At 40.9% G+C, this 8547-nt stretch overlaps 1 protein-coding gene across 3 annotated transcripts in view; it reads left to right on the forward strand.

The window, feature by feature from the left end:
• Nucleotides 1-8547, forward strand: part of Tnrc6b (trinucleotide repeat containing 6B) — a 240254-nt gene that overhangs the window by 757 nt on the left and 230950 nt on the right. The gene's annotated exons all lie outside the window — the stretch shown is intronic.

The following is an 8547-nucleotide window of genomic DNA, read 5'->3' on the forward strand; positions in this document are numbered from 1 at the left end:
GAGGCCCGCGGGGTGGCGTCCGCCTGTGCCTGGTGGCGGCCGGGAGCGAGCGTCAGGCCTCGGAGCCTCGCGCCCTTGCCTGGCGTGCAGGACCTGCGTGGTGGAGCGAATGCGTTCATTCCCCAGCGACCCCGGCCCGGAGCTGCTCACTCCTCCCGGGATCGCTGCGGGTGTGGCCGCTGGGAGAGGCGATTCTGACTCTCGACGTGGAAGCGAGGGTCCGAAGGAATGACAGCGCTCGAAACTGCCCAGGGAGTGTTTGCCACCTTGCCCTGATCCGATGCCCTTTACATCCAATTAGTGGGTTTATGAGCTCGTAGTGGCCAAATGCCCAGGCCGTGGAAATGCACTGGGGGGGTTCAGGAACCCCAGAAAACGGATGCATCTCATTCAAGCTTCAAGGACCAGCCCATCCGTGATTCTTTGGATATAGGTTACCAGTCTGGGACTTTCGGCCTCTTATTTTCTCTTGTATCTCTTAGTTATTTTGTTATTTGACTCACAGTGAATAAAACAAACCTGAGGCTCAGTGAATAAAACATCACTAGTGTCCCTTCAGTAGGTAAGCATATAGAAGGTGTATAGAAATCACACATCTTAACATTTTCATAAGTTTAGTAATAGAGGTTATTTCTCCATTATGGGAGATTTTGGTAGTGTATGTTTATTATAGATTTGAAGAGGCATACGTGATCTTGGCATTCAAACTACAGATGAACTTTTGGTAGTGTTGTGTAAATGATTGTTAAAGAGCAGAGCTTGTGGCATTGTGTTGCCCCTCAGAGGTGTGTGGTGTTGCTGCGGTAGGCAGTGGGAGAGGTACTAAAAGAGCGTGTTCCTACACTTAGGCTCATTCGCTGGTAACCAGAACACAGATTAGACTGGCTTGTCTTGTTTGGGATACAGTGATAAAAACGATGTCTGTATATATATTTTTTTAGTTCTTGAACTTTTTGAGTTCTTGTCCCAAACATTCTTACAACAGTGGTGTTTCTGGTAGCTGATAGGACTTAAAGAGAAGTAAGGAATCCCCAAGTTGCTTGTCTTCAGTGTGATGCTCTTGGGGAAAAAATGTTTTTGTCTTTCAAGTAGAAGCACTGAAAATGTTTTAAATTCAGAACGATACCATTTGTTCAAGTAGCAGTGATACTGTTCAGCTAGAATTCATGCTTTCTACATCCCAGGGTGTTTAACTTTTTATCCTCATCCTTATCTCAAGTCTGTGGGGTTGGCTTCATTCCCTTTGTGGGGATTAGGAAAGGGACCTCCAAGAAACATACCTGGGAAGTTCAAGGGCATAGGTTTAGTCTCAGGTGTGGTTTCAGTGCCTGTATTTGCTTCATTTTTCCTCCTAAATTATCTAGAGGTATAACAATAATGTCATATACCAATCATTGTTAATTCCTATCATTTTGTTTTGAAATCCAATGTCTTTTTTTTTTTTTTTTTGGTCTTTTAGGGACGGTGCGCAGTTCAGGCTGGTCTCAAGCTTGCTTGTAGTCCAGGCTGCTCTCAAACTTACAATGATCCTCCTGCCTCAGCCTCCCGGAGGCCGGGAGTTACAGGCGTGAGCCACTACGCCCTGCTCCTGTATCATTTTTATTGTTTTTGTATTGTTTTGTTTTTGTGTTCCTTGTTTTTTTCTCTTTCAAATAAAAATAAATTTAAAAATTATCTAGTGGAAGAAAGGCAGCAAGGACGTGGGAAAGTGGAAAGAAGAATGTCACTCATGATTAGGTTGGCCATGCCTAACTTAAGAATTTAATGTTATGTCCATTCTTTGTTTTCAGGAGTAAGTACGTTTTTACAGAAGTACGTCGAAGCTTTGTTTTTATTACCTCTGTTTGATTTTTATAAAGTTTTTTTAACAGCATGTTATTATCCTGTAGTTTCTGGTAGTCTTACTTACCTTCTCCTGGTCTCTGGGACTTGATCTCACCATTGGAGATAGATCTGAAATTGCTGGAAAGGACACAGTTCTGCTCTCTTCTGACTTGCCCGTGAGCCCTTATGGCTAAGCCAGACTAGATTAAACCTAAACTATGCTGAGCTTGCTAAATCATGCAAGAGTTGCACCTTGGTTATCCAGATTGGGATCAGCGCTTGCACCTGTTATTCTTCCCATGTCTCAGCCTGATCCTAATTTCTTCCTCCTTTCTCCACGCGGCCCAACACTTCTAGAGACCTTGTATGCTTTCCAGCTCAGCCGCCTGCTTACCCTTTGACATTTGCAGCCTTTTGACATTGACAACTGCCTCTAGTGTTTCCCCCTACAGATTGCCCCCACGCTGATCTTGAAACAGTGCTTTATGTTTTGTGCTCTTTCTCAAATTTACCAGACACTTCAGTGTGAAAACCTTCAGTGGTGTTTCATTGCCTAGAGGGTTTAAATTCTTTAGCCTGTTACGCAAAGCTGTCTGGACTGGCCCTGTCCAACAGAAATAGAAAGAAAGCCCCAAATGTAAGCCACATATGTAATTTAAAATTTTCCAGTAGCCACATTAGAAAAATTTTAAAAAGGTGATGAAATTGATTTTCATGGCATTTTATTCACTATACCTAAAATATTATTTAAATATAGAAACATTAAAATTAGTATTGAGATACTTTTTGTGCCCCCCCCCATATTAAGTCTGAGATCTGGAGTGTATTTTTCACTTATATACATCTCAGTTCAGTCTAACCACATTTCAAGTGTCAATAGCCGCATGGTGGCTACCATGTTGAACAGCACAGTTCTACACTGTGTCATCAGCCTAGCTTAAGGAACAGACTTGGGTAATTTCAGCCACTAGCCTCTTGATTATTCGATCCCCCTCATCTAGAACCACTTCCTTATCCAAACAGCCTTAGCTGGATGTTGTGGCGCACACCTGTAATCCCAGCACACGGGAGGCTGAGGCAGGAGGATCACTGAGAGTTTGCACCTGGGCCACAAAGTGGATTCAAGGCCAGCCTGAAATACACAGTAAGACTCCCTCTCAAAAAACAAAAAACAAAACCAAGGCTAACTATCCTTGGTAAAAATCTTAACTCAGGAGGACCCTAAGACCATCTCTAAACTTCAGATTGCACCATCTTGTCTGAAACTTTTTAAACATTATTTTTGGTATTACTTTTTCTCACATAGTAATTATATAATATTTATCAATGTGTAGCATAATCATAGGTAAATCATAGACACTGACCAGTAGGATTGGACATCTGATGAATTAGTACAAGTGCCAGTCATATAGAACTTCATTGTTTTCATCTGCCTGTACGTGTTAAATAACAGCTCTGGTTGTCCTGTAGTACACATTGGTGGCTTCTTCCTTAAAACTGAGTTTTCTCAAGACGGGCCTTTGCCTTCTTCATCTTTATATCCCTGCCCCTGACTTGGCCTGCAGTGGGTAGGCTATAAATATCTTAAATAAATGAACAAATGCTTCCTTCTAATTGCTTTATTCTTTTTTATGTGCTTTTATTTTCCAGTTAGAAATTAAAATATAAGCACTTTGAGGACAGAGATCATGAATTATGAAAGAGAGCATAGCATATTTTCTTGCTTGTTTTCATAAGAGCATTTCCTCATTCTCTAGAAGCTTACTTGTTAAGGTCTGGTTAACACAAAAAGCCATGGATGTATAATGTGTACAACTCCATATATTTGGAGATTTGCTTTTTTGTTTTGTTTTGTTTTTTTCTGGTACCGCGAATTGAACTCACGATCTTGTGCTTGCCAGGCGGGCACTGTGCCGCTGAGCTCAATCCCTAGCCCCTGAGATTTGCTTTTAAAAAATTGACTACGTTTACATATTGTTACCAGTTTTCAAGAGAGGTCAGAGATGAATTTTGACGTTCATGAGACTTGTTTTCTTTTGTGGTTTGTACTCTGAGAGCAACTTCAAAAGTAGAGCTCCAAAATAGTTCCATAATTCTTAGCATTTGTGCATAACTCTAGAGTCGGGGCAGAATTGAGAAGTCCCTGAATTAGGTTCCAAAAGTCCTGGGTTTGTTTGTCACATTTTCTTGAATATCAACTATATTCTAAGCACAGGAAGATTGGGAATCCAAAAGCTATAGTGAAAAAAAATTACAGCCCCTTAACACAGAAGTGAAGCTTATGAAGATTTCATTTCTCTCTGCTTCCTTACACAGTGCTTTACTCATTTCTAGCATAGTCTGCATTCATTTCTAGTGAGATCTGTCTCACTAGGTTGTAAGTTTTGCAAGAGCAAGACTATTTTATTCACCTCTTCCACCTTATACTCTACCTGCCTTATTGTATATTTTAAATATTTATTGAAAATCCCAAATAAATTACCTGGTTGTGTACAGCCCTAGTTTTTCCTTTTGCATGTAGAGAATTGCGTGCCTCAGGGAATTGTTGAAACTGTAGTGAGAATAATCTTTTAAAATTACAGATTTAGCCAGGCGTGGTGGCACATGCCTGTTATCCCAGCAGTCAAGAGGCTGAGGCAGAAGGATCATTGTGAGTTCGAGACCAGCCTGGGCTCCAAAGTGAGCTCAAGGCCAGCCTGAACTGCGTAGTGAGACCCTGTCTCAAAAAGACAAAAAAAGAAAAGAAAAACAAAACAAAACAAAAAATCTACAGACTTGTATGTGTTACACCTCAATATAAAATGTTTACTTAAGAAACAAGTATAAATGTGATTGTATTTCTCTCCTACCTAAAAGTGTTGACAAGACCCCAAAACTTTGCCGTTGCCCCTCTAGAATATAAATTCCACAAGAATAAGAACCTCAATTCTTGTTCTTCTCTTATTCACTGAGTGCTCAGTGAAGACTCTGCCACTGTCTCCTGCCTCATTTCCTGTCACTCTCCCCTTCACTGCCTGTCCTCTTGCCATACTGATCCTTTTCAGGTTCCTGAAATACATGCTCCTCCTACCCAGGATACTGGCCTGCACATGCTGTTCCTATGGCTGGAAGCCCCATCCCCTGACTGTAGCTGATATCTCTTTAATCCTCAGAGCTCAGTTTATGTTACTTTAATGACTTCCTAATCACCTCTACCCAAGATTGGCAGATATGCTGTTTGTTTGTTTGTTTGTCCTACTGGGGTTGAGCCCAGCTACATCCCCAGCGTTATTTTTTAGTTTTGAATTTTGGGGCAGGGTCTCACTAAGTTACTAAGTTGTCCAGGTTTGGCTGGAACTTGGGATCCTCCTGCCTCAGTACTTAATACAACTATAATGAAATAAACATTTACTTTGTGTGTTATGTTTCTCCTTCAAGAAACTAGCTACATGAATGAAAATACTTTGTACCACATCTGACAAATACTTTGTGATACAAAAATATTTTGTGATACAAAATATGTGTATCACATCTGACACTGTGACTTGCACATTGTAGATTCTCAAATTTTTTTCAAGTGAAGTTAGAAAAGATAGAATAAGATTTTTAGAAAGATTGAGGGTATAGCTCATTATCAAATACAGTATGTGTGTGGCCCTGGGTTTGATGTCTAGGACATACATTCATTTACTCATGTATTATACATAATGTTAGATATGCTAATAGTTAAATATGGAAGAGATTTTCCTTTTTAAATTGCCTCTAGGGTCTGTGCTTTCCTTTCTTTTTTTTTGGTTTTGGTTTTTTTCCAGTACTGGAAATCGAACTCATGACCTTGTGCTTGCCAGGCAGGTACTGTGCCGCTGAGCTAAATCCCCAGCCTGCTCTTCTTTATTCTGTAGCTTTTTTTTTTTAAATTTTAAAGATAAAAGAATGAAAACATATTAACACATACATTTACAAAATAACACATAAACAATACAAGTAATAAAGAATTTCAGATAAGGTGATAGGAAATTAACAATGGTTGTTGTATTATATATTGATACCTTCAAATTGGTTACTCAGATAAACAAATACAGGCATTAAGATTGATCAAACAATTAAACATTAACTGTTCCTTTCAGTATTTATTCTATAGCTTTGTAGGACACAATGTGTTGTTTCTGTACCATTTATATTGTGTACATATATTTTAGTTTTTGTGTGTGTGTGGGGTGGGCCCTGGGGATCGAACCCAGAGCCTCACTCACGCTAGACAAGCACTTTGCCAGTGAGCTACAACCCCAGCTCTATATTTTTTCTTAATTTCTACATGTAATAGGTAGACATCGTAAGATTATAAAGAAAATATGTAAATTAAAATTTTTAATTTGAAAGTTTTATTTGGTTTTTGCAGGATTTAATGAGTATCCTGTTCATCCTTATTAAAGGTAGGAACAGAATGGTTATTCCTTTAAAAACCTTGTTATGCTGCAAAGTGAGCTCAAGGCCAGCCTGAACTTCATAGTAAGACCGTGTCTCAAAAAGACCAAAAAAAACCAAAATACAAAAACAAAAAAACTTTATTATGTGCTAGGGATACACATGACTAAGCTTTCACCTGACATTTGAGTGGTGAACGCTGCACTAGAATCCAAGACTACCTGGCTGACATTAAAAGAGGAGATCTTTGCTCCCAGGGAGCGCACAGCCAAGTAGGTAAGACAGACGTGGCCCCAGATGAGTGCTGTTTAGCGTGATAAATGCCATACTGTAATAGAGGGCACGAGGGTGGGGCCAGGGGTGAAATGGAAAGTCATAAACATGACTAGGAGATGTCCCGAAAGTCTTCCCAGAGGAGATATAGGTCACACGACATTGTGGAGGAAAAGAACATGTTAGGCAGAGGATATAGCCTATGCAGAGGCATGAAGGACTGTGGTAGTGTGCTCTATGAAGCTGGTGTTAGGGTTCAGGAGCCACCAGCTGACTTAACAGGTTAACTGTGACATCTCAGACTCTTGGACTACAGTGGGAAATGACCTTATGAATGATTATCAGATTCAAGGTATATGAACTCATGAAAGCATTAAAAAGCTCCACTCAAGAATGATTATCAATTCAGGTGTGGTGGCACACACCTGTAATGCCAGAGGCTGAGGTGAGAGGATCTGAGGTAAAGGTCTGCTTGGGCTACACAGCAAGACCTTGTCTCAAGAAAACACACACACACACTAATTACAGACTAGAATGGTGCTTGTCACTTCTAGTTAATATGCTTGCTTGAATAGAGTACCTGTAACCATGCAAATGGTGTCAGGTGAAATTAGAAAGTGGTGACTCATGTAAGCTTATCTGTCAGAGCAGAAAGAGAAGGAAGTGACCTCTGGATCACCTGAGGCCAGTGCTGATGTCATCTCAGATGGGCCAGCCACTGAACAGTGAAAGGGATGAAGTCAGAAAGAAGGACTACTTAGAAGGCCTCTGGGTCCGTGTCCTGGGGAAAACAATGCCAACAGTCTGGTCTTTACATATCTCATTCTGTGTATGGCTCACTGAGCTAGCATTAGTCTCATTCGGTTCTCAACTAGAGCTGCAGAAGGGAAGATAAACTGAATGGAAATGTTGCCCATTTTCTTTTGTTTTAATCTCTTTAGTTTCAACAGTTCTTTTCTTTCCTGTCCCCTTCTGTGTTCGTTGGCTTTCCATTACTATTACAAAATACGTGAGTTAAATCAGCTTATAGAGAGGAAAGCCTTGGATTGCAAGTGTGGCTAAGTGGTAGAGTGTTAGTCTGGCACAGTGATGGCAAACCTTTTAGAGCTTTCAGTGATACAAACAGTCCATTGCAGCAGGTGTGTCATAGGTTCACCACCACTGGCCCAGCATGTATAAGGCTCTGGGCTTAATCCCTAGGACCCCCTTCCCGCAAGAGGAAAGCTTTATTTTGGTTCACAACTTTGGAGGTTTCAGTCCATGGTATAGTAGGTTGTCTGTTGTTCAGGGGTCTTTAGTGAAAAAGTACATCATGATGGGAGCATATGATGGAGGAAGTCCTCACCTCATGGTGGTTGGGAAGTGCAGGAGAAAGGAAGAGGAGGGTTCAGGGTGCCTTTCTAGGGCACATGGCTAGTGACCTAACTTCCTTCTACCAGGCCCCACGTACTAAAGGTCCCAGAAGTGTTGTAGACTGCAGACCATGCCTTTGAGGGACACATGCCTTTGAGGGACATTCACGACGCAAACTGTAGCACCTTCCATCTGTTTTTTCCCTACTCTTTCCTCCTAAGTACCCCATTTCCCCAGTTCATCCTGTCTCTTGCCATTTTTAATTTTATAACCACTAAATTGTTTTCAAGAACAGTTGCGGGATATCTACCTTATTGGCAAAACAATATTTCTCAGCTTTGTATGTTCAGAGTTTGATACTTTGCAGGTGGGAGGAGGTGATTAAGCTTTGTTCATGATGATCGTACTCACAGGATGCTAATGGACCTGTATTAATGTTGTTTTCTACAAGGTCTGTGTATTCATTTATTGACCTAGGTTACAAAGGGCTAGAGAGATGGTGTGTGGTAGGGAGAATAACAGTGAATGTTGTTTGTTTCAGAACATTGGAAAAGAAAGGAAGGATAAAAATGGAAGCAGAGTAGGGTGAGAAGACAGCATCCTAGGGGCTGGGGATTTAGCTCAGCGGCACAGTGCCTGCCGGGCAAGCACAAGATCGTGAGTTCGATTCCTGGTACCGGAAAAAAAAAAAAA

This window comes from Chinchilla lanigera, unplaced genomic scaffold (assembly GCF_000276665.1).
Source record: "Chinchilla lanigera isolate Chin_1 unplaced genomic scaffold, ChiLan1.0 scaffold00012, whole genome shotgun sequence".
Taxonomy (NCBI): domain Eukaryota; kingdom Metazoa; phylum Chordata; class Mammalia; order Rodentia; family Chinchillidae; genus Chinchilla; species Chinchilla lanigera.